This window comes from Balearica regulorum, chromosome 25, assembly GCF_011004875.1.
Source record: "Balearica regulorum gibbericeps isolate bBalReg1 chromosome 25, bBalReg1.pri, whole genome shotgun sequence".
NCBI classification, from domain to species: domain Eukaryota; kingdom Metazoa; phylum Chordata; class Aves; order Gruiformes; family Gruidae; genus Balearica; species Balearica regulorum.
In genome coordinates, this window is record NC_046208.1 from 3496920 (window position 1) to 3510277 (window position 13358).

A 13358-nucleotide genomic window follows, 5' to 3' on the forward strand; every position below is an offset into this window, starting at 1 on the left:
CAACAGATGAATGGGCTCTTAACCGCTCCTTTAGCTTAGAGACTCAACTGTGTCTCAGTACTCAGCTCTGCTTCTCGCTGCTGGCTTTGTCTGCAGCCCCGCTGTGTTTCTGGACCCGCCTTGGGTAGGTGCCTGCCTGGACGCTGCTGGGTTGGTGGCAAAGCCATTGCAACGTGTCCGCGAACCACATCTGTAATCAAAGAATGCTCCAGTGAATGCACAAGAGGATAATTAAGCAATGTGATTTGTAAAGATATCCTGAACTGTAGTTTAAGTATCAAATTATGCAACCTGGTATAGATATTTCAGGCTAATTCGCTCGTATTTTAAGGCCCTTTTTTTCCCCTTTCTTCTCATTCAGACAGAAGTACTGGAGTAACCTTTGAAACAAAAGACTTCAAAGTGACAGCAGCCTGTGCCTCTGGCTATACTGAAGTAAGTAATCTGCTAATGCATGAATATTTTATGTATCTACAGCTAAATGAGGGAAATTGCAAGTTGATATAAACTGATGTTCTTTGTATTAGCTCATGACAAATGCAGCAATTACCTCCAATCAGTTAATTATAGCATCCTTCTATGGCCTGCTTCCACTTTGAGCTTTGTAAGAGGAGTGAGCATTTGTTAAACTCGGTTCTTCTATAGCCGCTTCACTGAAGCGTTTTCTAGTTATGCTATTGCAAAAAATATTGACTTTTAATACCATAGCAAAAGTCCTTCATGTTTCCTGAGTCCATCTTGCTGCTTTCTTTTATTTATAGCCTTCACACCTAGAAATGTCTGAATATCAGACATCAGATTACACTCTTGCTGAGATAATAGCAAAGGAAAGTATCGGTACTTGTTAAACACTAATTCTGTTATGCCTTTGCATCCATAATCCCTAAATCTAGAAGTGAACTTCAATTGGACTTCCATCATGGTTTGTTTGTCTCCCAATTCTGACTTTCTAGCAATGACTATTAAAGGAAATCAGGTCTGTTTGTGGCAACAGAATGTTAAACTGGGGTTACTTGTACTCTGTTTTGACCATCTAGTAGCTTTCAATGTGTACTAGATATGTTTATAAATAATTGTGAAAGTAGTAGCTAACAAATGAAAATTGTTGCAACTTCATGATGGGCCATCTCTCCCACATATAGATTTTTAAATCTAAAAGAAATGGATAAAGGATTACTAATTGAGAATAGAGTACATATCAGATGACTAATTAGTGATAAAGTACAAGCCATCTTGAGGATTGCTTTGCTCCTCGCTTATGGAATGTAAATTATTTCAGGCTTTTAGTTACATAAATTAACTTTGCATTGTAACTGTATGTGTAGACTTGTCACAGGTGGAAAAACTGTAAGAAGTTTCTCATTTAAATCAGTATGAATAACGAGAACACGGTCTGTTGTGTATGGCATTCAGGACTTGTGGTAACTCATGATGAGAGGCTTTAGTTACATGCCCACAGCCTGCATTAATGAGCGTCTTGAAATATTAACAGGTAGAACAAATATTGCTGGAGGATGAATTGCCGATAGACCAGACATAGGGACAAGAGATATCAACTGGCAGCAGTCCCCACGGCAGTCTTCAGGCTGTCTGCAGGAAAAGGGTATTATGGGATTCTTAACTTAGTCACCTCTCTGGGCACAAAACGCTTCCAAGGTACAGCCCTCAGACTGGTGCCCCATCCAAATGATACGAGGAGTCCCGCAATCTCATTTCACTTAGAATACAGCAGTACAGAAGCGCATCCCTTGGTCTTAGTCTTCAGCTTAGAAGTCTTCCATCTTACCTGAATTATCTAGCGTGCACTTTACAGTGCAGTGTGAGGATCCTGAGTCAACTCTGAGCAAATGAGCTTGCTCATAGCAGAGGAATTCTGGTGCGGTGGCCAGATGTTCCCCTCGAGGCATTCCACTTCCTTCTCAGCATAGCCTGTAGCCTAGGAGATGGCTATCTGAAAGAAGATGGTATCCCCTTTTGAAGAGAATATTTAGAAGAGCTTTTTGATGTAGGATAAATTCCACTCAGTATTTAAAATTCAGCCATGGATCATCTTGAAACGGGTGATTCTGAGTGGAACTTTTTGCCCAAGCACTTACATGTGTAATGTTAAACGTAAGCAAGCTGTTGAAAAGCGCCGTATGTGGGCTTCAGCCCTAGAAATGGACTTTGCATGATGTTAAAGAGGGTGGCTAAATCTTTGCAGGGCATGGCCATCAGTCTCTTTGGCACAAGATTTCTCTCGCTCGGTGACACCCAGCACGTGGGACTCTGGCCCCAGTTGAGGACTTGGAGCATGAATGCAATGGGGATGTTGATTATAGCACTGTTTTCCTTGCATGCGGATGAGTTTGTTGAGCTGCTGTGATTAGATGATGTGTCCAGAGGCAAAATACCATTTATTGTGCATTACTGCCTTGTCCAATAAATCAGTCAAAAGGAGTATTTTTTTCCAGCAGGATGAGAAAATAGTGGACAAGAGTACAATGATATACTGAACACCAATTAATATTCCAGAGGCATCCATGTTAGAGTAGACCACGAGCAACCAGCCTTTATTTTAACTTAATCTCTTGGTGATTTTAAGTATTTCCCAAAGACTTTTTTTGTCTGCAGAACAACAATCCACTTTAAATGAGATTATTTCAAGGCAGCTTCCATTCACTGAATCAGTTCTCTTCAAGAAGTAAGGTGGTGTTTCTTATGTCTTATGTCTTAGCCCTGTTAGACTTCTGTGATCATTGACATGCCCTTACTCTTTCTCATTAGTCTTGTTCTGATAACACCAGGACCTCAAAAGATGAAGCATCCTCCCCCTTGAAATTAGGGTGGCCTTGCTCTAGTAATCTGCAGGTTGTTTGGTAGATTTGCTTGCTAGAAATGAAAAGCTAATGCATTCAACTCACTGAATCTCTTGCTATACTTTCTTTCTCCATCAGATGAGTGAAACATTTAGTGATGGAACCGATGAAGATGACCAAGGTGAAACGTGCTTTTCTGATTCTTTGCCTCCCAGAGGAATCAGGTACCATGCACTTAACCTGTTTCTTCTTGTCATCAACCACCTTTCCTTTGGCTTTTTTCCCATTTTTGAGAAGTTCCTTCATGTTATCTGCAGATTAACATCTTTGACAGCACAGGGTTTGTGGAAATTCTTGCTTAGAAAAGAATGAGCTGAGAAATTTCTGGAACTAGATAAAAAAAGACTTTCTGAAGTTGAAGAGTACCTTAAGTGCAACGTTTGAGTTTTACCTGGGATTCCTGTGAGCCCACTGCCACATGATTATAACTGCAAAACTGTGATGCAGTACTGAATCTGCCCAGCCAGTCAGCAGCTACTGCCCTTCTCTGCATCTGAGCAAAAGTCACGCTTGTGGAGCTGTAACAGCGCTTGTAGATGCTCAGAAAAACTGGTTTTTCATAAAGGCGTTGTCTGAGTGGACAGCATTTCAATAAACCTGTTTCAAGAGTGTGTTAAAGTGAGATAATAACAATTGGGGGGTGTGGGGGGAAGAGACCACTTTAATGGATGAACTTCAGAATGGTTCAGTGTGGGTGGCCTTTTTAGTCTCCTGCTTAGATACTGAAAGCAGAGGAGTCTCCACAGACTCCTCAGAGTCTCTTTCAGGTTTGAGGTCCTTTTTACAGCTTTGTAAAAATTCCCTCCTGTTCTTCAGAGTTTTGCATGGACAGAAGAGGGAACCCTGGGAGAGACTCTCCTGCTGCTGTTAGAAAATCATGAAAGTGTATTTTTTGTTGCATGGGAATACATGAATCAAATGGGGTCCTGACCTGTAGATCTTGCTTCAGCTAGTGGCTAACCAGAAAAGTATGCTTCTAATGCTACTTCATTATCGATTCTACAGCAGCAAATAGCAAGCGTGTCGCAGAACGCCATGCTTGTGAATTCCGTGCATGCTCTACCTTGCACGTCTTTACCTAGGTAAGAGGTGGCTGGTCTGAGAGTGGAGCAGCACTGGGTTATCCCTCCGTGCCAGGAGGTGGTACTTGGGTTAATTTCAAAAGTTTGTTGCTCTATAACCAGAAGATTTGCTTTATGGTTTGTGGGGTTTTATTATTTTTTTTATACTGCCCTAATTGCAAGATTCCTTTCTCACTTAATGGTAGGTTTCTATATCTAAAAGATAACAGATGTTGGCTCTGTAAGGTCAGTGATGAGAACTCAGGTTACCTGAAACAACTCTTTATTTTTCCCTCATAGCTCCAGCAGAAAAAGGCCAAAGAAAGAGCGGAGTCAGTCACCAGCTCGGAAGAATAGTAAGACAGCTGAAGTGGAAAAAGACACATTGATGCTGGAGAATGGGAAGAACCAAGCAGAAGTAGCCCAGGAAGAGACCACTCAAAGCTTGATACCCATGCCTGTGAGGATCGTGGTATTTGCCATCTTTGTCTTTGTGATCTTCATGCACATAATTAATGGAGGCTAATACAAGCAGTCTGTTCACAAACCTTATCCTGGCAAGCAAATAAAAGCACTGTCCTGATGACGTAAGCAGTGTTTAGCGGTGACTACAAAACTGAAGAATGCACTCTTTTCTCCCTGCTACTTGTGAACAAGCTCTTCAGGCAGTGAATTAAAAGGCTAGTAGGAAGATGAAAACAGCCTGTGACTTGTCTTTGCCTGGCATTCACTGTATACAGTAGCTCCTAATTGTTGGAAATGGGACTTACTATGCTGTTTCTCCTTTGCTGAAGCCAAGTTAGCACATTTTGTGCTCCAGCTAGATGTGTTTATTCACTCGGAGGTGTTTGGAGTTCTGCACAGCTTGGGTTTTCCTAAGGTGCCCGTGGCGGGGATTACTGCACCGTTGAGAGCTTGCAGCTTCTCTGAGCTCTGGTTATCTTACACCGGCTATAAATTGAGGGAACAACTTGCTTGCCAATCTGGCAAGACAGGTAATGGGTGTAGCATGATACAAGCCATGAGGCATCGAGGGAGGAGTTACTATATCTTAACCACTTCTAGAAAAACATTCTTGTCTCTTCTAGTCTATATATGTGATTGGAAAGGGGGGAATGGTGGAAGTGAGGGTCTCCTACTTCCTCCAGCCACTCTTCAGATGAAGGGGACCTGATTTTGTGGGCAAAGTTCTCATAGGTCATGACACTTTAAATTTATCTGATGGGTGAAGATCAAGCTGAGGCCTTTTAGTATCTTTTCACAGAAGAAATACAGACCTCTCAGCCTGGTATGTAATCTGAAGAACAGCACTGCAGCACCCTAAAATTGCTGAAGGCATTTGATTTAAAAACTGCAGGTTTTCTCCTCTTGTCTGTGCCCACTTTGCCAAAACTTGTAATCCTTACACTTGTTATTGTTTGGTTTTAGAGGAAAAGCTTCCCTGTGTAAGTCATAACACAGCAAGCTAGTGGTATGAGATACCAAATGGTTTCCTTAAAACTTCTAAGATATTTTGCTTCTCGAAGGTGTGTACACTTTAATTTTTACCTCAGATTGTGGGGATGGCTTTAATGGGAGGTAAGAGGTTACCTCTTTTTCTAAGAGAAACGGTAATAAGTGAAAAAGGGGAGTTTGACTCCTGTAACAGTCTGAGTAAGTGGAATTAAGGTAGCTGGCTCTCCACCAAGGTGTGGTGTTAGCTCTCTATTCTCCCTTTCCTGCTTTGTGAAGCTCACTTTCCAGTTTAGCAAGTGCGATGAAAGCTGGAATGTGCTGGTTTTACTTGATGTTGCATTCACAGGAAAATAATTTCTAGCTGCTTCAAATTGCTATGTAAATACTGTCGCTTCCCTGTTGAGTAGCTGATAGACCCCATCAGTTCTCCTTCACGCTTGGAGGCTTTGCTCTTTGCATGCCCCTGTGCAGTCCAGCCGTCCTGCTCTTCCTCTGCAAAACCTTCTTGAAACATCCAGCAGATGTGTCGTAGCTTTGGTCTGGTTACTCGGGGTGGAGAAGGGCTGTGTACTCATGCCATTCCTCCTAACTAACTTGGGACCCTTGTTCTTATTGGGGAGCAAAGTTATTGATTCTTTTCATTTGAACATGTATGAAATGAGGTGGAATTCCACCTCCTTAGCATCAGCTCTCTCAGCTGAGGGCACTGTGGGGGACCCAACAGCTGTTTTCCCTCTTTGTTTTTTCTGTCCTGATTTTAGTGAATTATCTAGTCCCTCCTTTCAATTGAGGATGGCAAAGCATTGGCTCAAGGGATGAGGATTTTTGAAATCCTCCTGGCAATGGATAACAAACATTAATCTCCTGCTGTTCAACATGCTAGGGGTGTGTGTGCTCATGCTGAAGGACATGTGCTGTTCCGATATGTTATGCAAAATAAGTGTGTTACTGCCCAGTGCTGTTTTATTGGGTCTTTGATGTAAATACTTAGAGGGCAAATTTTCCTAATAACATATATTAAATTTAAAAGAGATGGAGAATTAGACCAGGCTCCTGGGCACATTAGGTGCTGCAGCTTAAGCCGTGCTTGGAAAAGAAACTCCTGCTCTGGTGTAGCACAGGAGGTAGGCTTGCTGGGTTTGCCAAAAATGTCAATTGTCCCTGGTTTCCTCCCAGCCTCAGGTGGTGGTACCAACTCCCTGCTACTGCCTGACCTTCAAGAAAGTTGTAGTGAGCTGTAAGTCTCATTAATATTGGGTTTGGATTAAAAATGCGTTCTTAACTCAAAATGGGGAGACACGAACAGCTTCCTCCGCCCCCAGAGAAGTTCAGTTTGTGCCAAGACTCCTCCAGCTCAGTGGAAATGAGTGAGGCAGCGTAGCGATCTTGCCAGAACGGAGTAGGAACCAATCCTCCTTCCCTGGGGAGCGAGCTTAGCACATACTGTGCTTGTTCACTTATGGAACCGATCAGCAAAACAAATAAACACCATGTAGGTATTGCCTTCTCCCAGCGCGGACAAGTTGTGTCCCATTCCACCCCACCTCACACCTCTGCTCCCAGTTAGTGGCAATCCCAGCCATTGAAAATTACAGTTAATGGGAGTACCTACTTTTTGGGGGGCTATCTTTAACATATATGATACTACATGTTTTCTTGGCTAATGGCAGTAGCTAAGATGCAAGGTAAGAAAATGAGGATGCAGTGCTGTTCTGTTCTTGCCTGCTGTGTATAAAATGGGATATCGAGGGGTGCACTCGGACTGCTAGTGATAAAGGCACAGGTCACCGTGTGATACAGTGGGACACTTCCAAATACAGCGACTTTTCTCCGTAAGTAAAACCCTGTACAGTGTACTCTGCCATCTCATTTGGAAGTGTAGGTGTTGAAAGAACTCTTGCCCTCTTCTAGCTGGGTGCTCCTATTTCCTACAGCATCCCTTGGTAGAGCAGCTTTTCCTGCTGGGTTTGGCTCTATTTGCTGTTTGGGAGACACATGGGAGAGGACACCGCTGCCTCCCCAGAGCTTACAGACTTTAGCTGGCAAATGTGAGGTCTGGATCCACTTTATTTTGACAGAGGTAATGAACAGTTATTAGCTGTTCTGCTCTAAAATTGGTGTGGAGGCAAGGTATTATGTGAGGTGATTGGGTTGATTCTTCTTTTTTAATGTAAAATTACTTTACACTTACAGCATACTGTGATTTAAGACATTGCCAGCATCGCTGGCCCCTGCTTAATGCCAGGGATCACAGATGTTTGCTGTTGAGCCTGAAGTGTATGAGATCAATTGATTTGGCAAACAAATCTAGCTCAGGTCTGTGCAACCTCAAGTAGCTCTTGCTATATCTGGGAATTTAGAGGAGAAAAAAAAAAAAGAGGGTGCCCTTTTCCTGGACTGCTGAAGGCTTTACCCCTCCTTGGGAAGCAACTTTGCTGTCGTAGGCATGGACTCGCTGCCTGAGACTGTCAGCACTCAGAAATTCAGATGTTACAGTAGCTGAAACCATAAAAGGTTTGTGTTTAATAAAATGGTAGTGCCTGAGAGCACTGATAGGCTTTTCTTTTAAATCTGTTTGACAGGGCTTTGAATCCTTATGGTGAATGCGAGGAGCGTTAATGGGTCACGTTGCTGGTAGGAACTTCCAGCAGTAGATTTGCTAAACTTGGCGAAGGTTGCTTGTGTCCCCATGGGATTGGAGTGGGGACTGCTGTGTGTCTTAACCCAGTTCCAGTTGCTGGCATTTAGGACAAAATCTGCATGTGGCCTCATCTGCTGAGGGAAGATGATGATACTTAAAACTGAGCTAGAAGACCTTACCCTAAAGGAGGGATTTAAGTTAAATGGTTTGGTCTGGGATTTCCTTTTTATCCAGGAGGTAGAAAACCCATGTGTATTTCCATTCTTCCCCACAAAAGAAAACTCCAGTAGGGTGGGATTTAAGGAGCACATCGCTCACGGGGATTTGTGCCCTCCACATGCAGCATCTCTAGATCTAAAGGAGAATAGGACTTGGCACCCTTCTCAGATGGCAGACAGAGAAAATACTTGTTCTGGTTCCTGCTCTGCAGTTTTTTCTTCTTGAGCTCTTTTTCCTCCTCCTGAGCTATCTCACTCCTCAGTCTTTGCCCCTCTTGCCCTGCTTTGCTAAATTCCCTGGAAAGCCTGGCTAGGATTACATCCCATTACCACCCACCTCCTCCAGATTAACAGCGAACCCCTGCCCTGCATCTAGGGTGCAGCAGGGCATCGAGCACCTTCCCTGCTGCTCGTGGCCCCCGCGGATGGCTGGCAGGCTGCTGTCGGAAGCTGTCTCCCCCATGTCTCTAATTTTATGCACCGCAGCCCTCTTCACTAGTAGACCTGTCAGCAAGGATCTATGCCTGGCAGAAATAGCTCTGGGAGAGTAATGACAGCAAAATGGATGCTAAATGGGGAATAGCACAAGTGCTGTAGCAGTGAGGTCAATTATAATCAACTTGCCTGTAACACATCTCTCTTCTCAGAGACACCCCGGGATGGGCAGCAGCTGGGGCTGGGAGATGTCTGGAGAGTGGAAGCTACAGAAGACAAGCCTTGCTCAGATGGGTGAGACAATCTCATCTGTCTTGATCTTCCTGGGGATGGGTTTTCTTCACTACTGCGGTGATCTGAGCAGCTCAGGATCCGCTCAGTGCCTCCCTTGGCTTTACTGGCCTTTAGCTACATGCAAAAGTGCTTAAGATCGTGCAGGTGCAGAAGCAATTTGCAGCCCATCTGTAAGGAGCAGGGGAACATATAAGGGAGATGCTGGCCAGAGGCGCTTGCCAAGCGGTCACGGTCCAGCCAAGCTGGAAGTGAATTACTGTGGATGGACACACACATGGAGAGTTTCAGTGACTTGTCACAAAAGCCTCCTGTGACAGAGCCCAGAACAGAACTTTGTCATCCAGGGAGAACTGGGCAAAAGAACATTGTTACGGATTAATGGGTTTGCCCATGAACTTAGCTTTGGGGATCGGCAAAAGAAAGAAAAATTCTGAGAAATGGAAGTGTTTCATTATGGCAACCTCTGAAACAAAGCATCTTGACTTCTGAAAGCATTTCATTTTCAAACTGGTCTTTTTTTTTTCTTTTTAAAGCACAAAATCCTTCAACATTTAATCCCCAAAGAAAAGAAAAACAACATTCTCTGCAGTTTAAATGAAAAAAAAAAATTGGGAGCAGATTACGCGTTAATTCACCAATATCTATTAAAAATCTTAATTTTATAGAAAATCAGAATTACACACTGATGGTTTTTACCCACATCCCCTTTTCAAATCCATTCTTTACACAGTCTGCTCTTGTCTCTTATCACTGCCTGGTCCATGAATGATTAACCCTCGCTTCCTTTGAAGACTAGAGAACAAAACACCGCTGTTCAAAGTCCCTTTTTTTTGCTCAGGCATTCAGCTCTCGGAGCTAGATGTGGTCTGCAGAAAACCCAAGACACTTTGTACCCTGTGCTGGAATATCTTGACTCTCACTGGATGTGATCTGCCGTTCTACCAGACACTCTCTTAGGGAAGACAGGAGAGATGCAGCTGGTGATACCAGCAAATCACTCCTTTATTTCAGTATTCCGGTAACCGTGTGTGGAGATCAGCTGTTCCCAGCCCTGCTATGTCTTGCATAAACCCTCTTTCTGGGAACGAATGGCTTTTTTTTCCCAGTTGTATATAAACATGGACTTATGTTTTGTTTTTGTAAAAAGCATGCAAAGCCAGATGCATCCATAGCCGAACTAGTTAGACAGCTTAAAGCTCTTTCACGCTGCTGCTGAAATTCTGCTAACTAGCTAATTTTGGAATGCTACTGTGCATGTGGGTGGTTTTGTTTTGTTTTTCTTTTTTTTTTCCCAGCAACTGTCTTTTCAAAGTGCCTGTCTGTCCTGAAATGATGTCTCTCTGCGTTTGTCAAATGGGCAGACACAGCTGGTGGACTTCTCCCTGTGGGTTAAATATTCTGATTGAGAGATCCTGAAGCTCTTGGCTCCTGTCTCTATGTATTAAGGTGACTATCTGTGCTGTAACCAGCTCAGGGCCCTGCAGGAGAGAGAATTAATTAACTAGTTAATTAACTGTCAGGTCACCAAATCTCTGGAAAAAATGACAGGGGAGGACTGAATGCTGTCTCTGGTCCCCCCCCCCGCATCGTTCTCCGCTGCTCGTGCCAAAGCATGGTCAGCAGTGCCAGGGGCTGTGTGCTCCAGCCACTGCTGGCACAGACATGTGCATGGGCAGGTCTTGGTCCTCTTGCATGGTTTTCCCCTTTATCTACAAGATCCTGAGCTCTTCTAAAAGAAAAGCCTTTTACTAGGCTTCTGGGGGTGGGTTTTGCTGCTGTTGCCCTATTTTCTTACCTCCTGGCCTGCTAACTGTGGTTCAGCATGCCTTCTGTAAACACTTAGGAGAAGTGGTCTGGTCAAGAGTGCTCGTTGGGTTGAGTTGGCTCAACCTGAAGTGATGCAGGTAAGAGGAAAATAAAATGTGTAATTTGCAGGAATTCCTGCAACTCTCCTGTTGTTCCCATGGAAACAGATGTTGAATTGCAGGGAACTGCTACAGGTTTTCAGGACTATTTTTTTTTTTCCTTTAACAGTGAGACCTTTATCATTTCTAAGCAGCCTGGAAAAGTTCTCCTTTTTCAAGGCACAAATCTGGAGCGTCCCTGGCTCTTCCTTGTCTTACAAGTTCTTCAGGGTATCTCGAGAGGTCCCTTGGCGGCAAGCAAGGCACTGCCAGGAAAAGATGCCATCAGGAGGGGAGTAAACTCCGCTTTCCTCCTGCCATTAGCTGGTGGGTTTGTTTCCCCAGCCGTTGGTGCGTAGCGGAGTGCATCCCCCCTTCCCTCCCTCCCTCCCAGCACAAGCCCTGTACCACGGGAAGGGCTCGCTGGCCACCGAGGCATAGCGCTGTGCGATTTGCACTGTTCAAAAAGCATCTGCTGAGCGAAGCCAGCACCTGCCTTCGTACCAGGGCTCGGGTCTCTGCAGTGCATCGCGTAAGCTCCGTCCTTCCGAGACAGACAGTTATTTTCCAGCCTGTGGGGTCTGACTCATCCCCCAGACTGAGCACCTGGGGCTGTATGGCCAAGCTGCCATACCTGTCTCCGTGCTTTTGTCCAATTTAAACTCGCCCTCTTCCCCCACCTTTATCTCATTTCTCTTCCCTTTTGCAGGCGTTGATGTGGCGCAGACCGTTCATCGTGGGAAGGTAAGGCTGCATGCATTGATCTAAGAAATGAGGCTGGCCAGCGAAAGGCCATCAAAGGGTTTTTTGGAGTTACTTTGTTGTTTTGTGTTTAATTGAGTAAATTAAATGTTTAGAAAGATGAAAGAGTGTTTGTTTTAATAAGTTATTAGCATCAGATATGTAGGACTATGAGGATGAGGATTATCAAGGCTTCCTGGCAGAGCTCTACCAGGGCCCTGGTCTGTGTCACACTGTCTCCGCTCCCTATTTTATCACCACTCATCACATTTCTGCTACTGGCCAGAGGCCCCGACTGACCCAAGTGCCCCCCTCGCCAGGTGCCGTACACAGCACGGGGAGCCCAACCGCAGCCATGGAACAACAGGTGAAACCAGCAGACAAAAAGCAGGAAGGAAAATGAAAAGGAGACAAAGGGCTCAAGATCAAAGAGCAATGCTAAAAAAAAAACCCGCAAACCAACCAAAACAAATCTAAACCAACCAAAGAACCCCCCCGGGACCCAACCCGGTGTCCTGAGCCAAGGTCCTGCCTGGACCCCAGCCCACACAGCAAGAGTTCCCAAATGGTTTGAAACACCAGCCTGCTGTTTTATTTCAGTGGGTTTTGTAAACCACGGTTTATCACCAGTTTTAAAATGGAAACCGCTGTGTAATGTGATTGCAAGGGCCAGCTGCAATCTGTCGCAGCCCCTTCTCCACCATCATCCACAAAGGAGCCCCGTGGTTTAACGTGGGGACGGAGGGGAACTGCCAACCCTGTGGCTTGAGCAGCAGCCCATCTCGCCAGCCTGCCCTCGGCTCTCTCCTGCCTTCTCCCCTTTCCTTCCCCGTGCCTCCCCACCCCTGCGGTCAGCTCTTCAGTGCCTCGAGAAGACCTTTCGTGGTGTTTCTTTTACCTCCTGGGTTGTAAGCGGAGAGCTTGCAAGTTTGCTGGAAACCTTGGTTCAAAGCTGCCTGGATCATCTGTAAACAGTCTGGTAAATAACAATAACTTACGAATAGTAAGTGTCCAATAATGCCAGACTGCTAATGGCCCCCCTGTTAAAATCCAGTTTGATGGGGTGTTTTAAAATTTCTTAAGAGGTGAATGTGTTTGTAATGAACATCTTAATGTTAGATTGGCCCTGCACTTGAGGTTTTTATTTAAATGCAAATTGAATCCTCCCACTGGAAAGCTAACAGGAGATTAGAATGGCTGGTAGGGGATGAGAATTTGCTTTATGTAGAGTCATTTGACTCAACTTCTTGTTGATTTCCTCATTTTTCTTATTTTATGACTAGAGCTGCTTTAAAATAGTTTCCTATCTCAACCAGCATGAGCTATCAGCAAGAATAAACCTTGTCTGGATTGCTGCAGGACCGACCTTGGGGTCGGCACCGAGGGGCTTTTGCAAACCAGGGCTGAACTTGAAACTCCTCCAGCCACCTCTGGAGACTGTCGCTGGTCCGGGCTGCAGGGAAGGGAAGCGGGCACTGGAGGAGCGAGTCCCTCTGACACGAGAACACCCGGCTCTGGAAGTTGCAGGGCCGAAGGCTGCTGAGTGCTCGAGCACCTGATGCCGCTGCGTGGGTACCAGCCATGCCCAGAGTCACCCGTGGGGAAAGCTGGATGAGCACAACGCTGAAAGGAGCTGAAATCCCTGGGGATGTCAAGGACTTTCAGAGCTCTGGGGGTTCCTGAAGGATGAGAAACATCTGGTGGGCTGAACTGCAAATGCATCTCTGGGGAGGAGCTTTGAAGCTCAATGG

The 13358-nt window shown here is 44.9% G+C and overlaps 1 long non-coding RNA gene across 1 annotated transcript; it reads left to right on the plus strand.

Moving 5' to 3' along the window:
• Positions 1 to 359: 359 nt before the first annotated feature.
• LOC142605186 (uncharacterized) lies at positions 360 to 4240 on the plus strand. The gene is made up of 3 exons (XR_012838915.1): positions 360 to 435; positions 2937 to 3022; positions 4220 to 4240. It is a non-coding gene; the product is annotated as an uncharacterized LOC142605186 (long non-coding RNA).
• The last annotated feature ends 9118 nt before the right edge of the window (positions 4241 to 13358 follow it).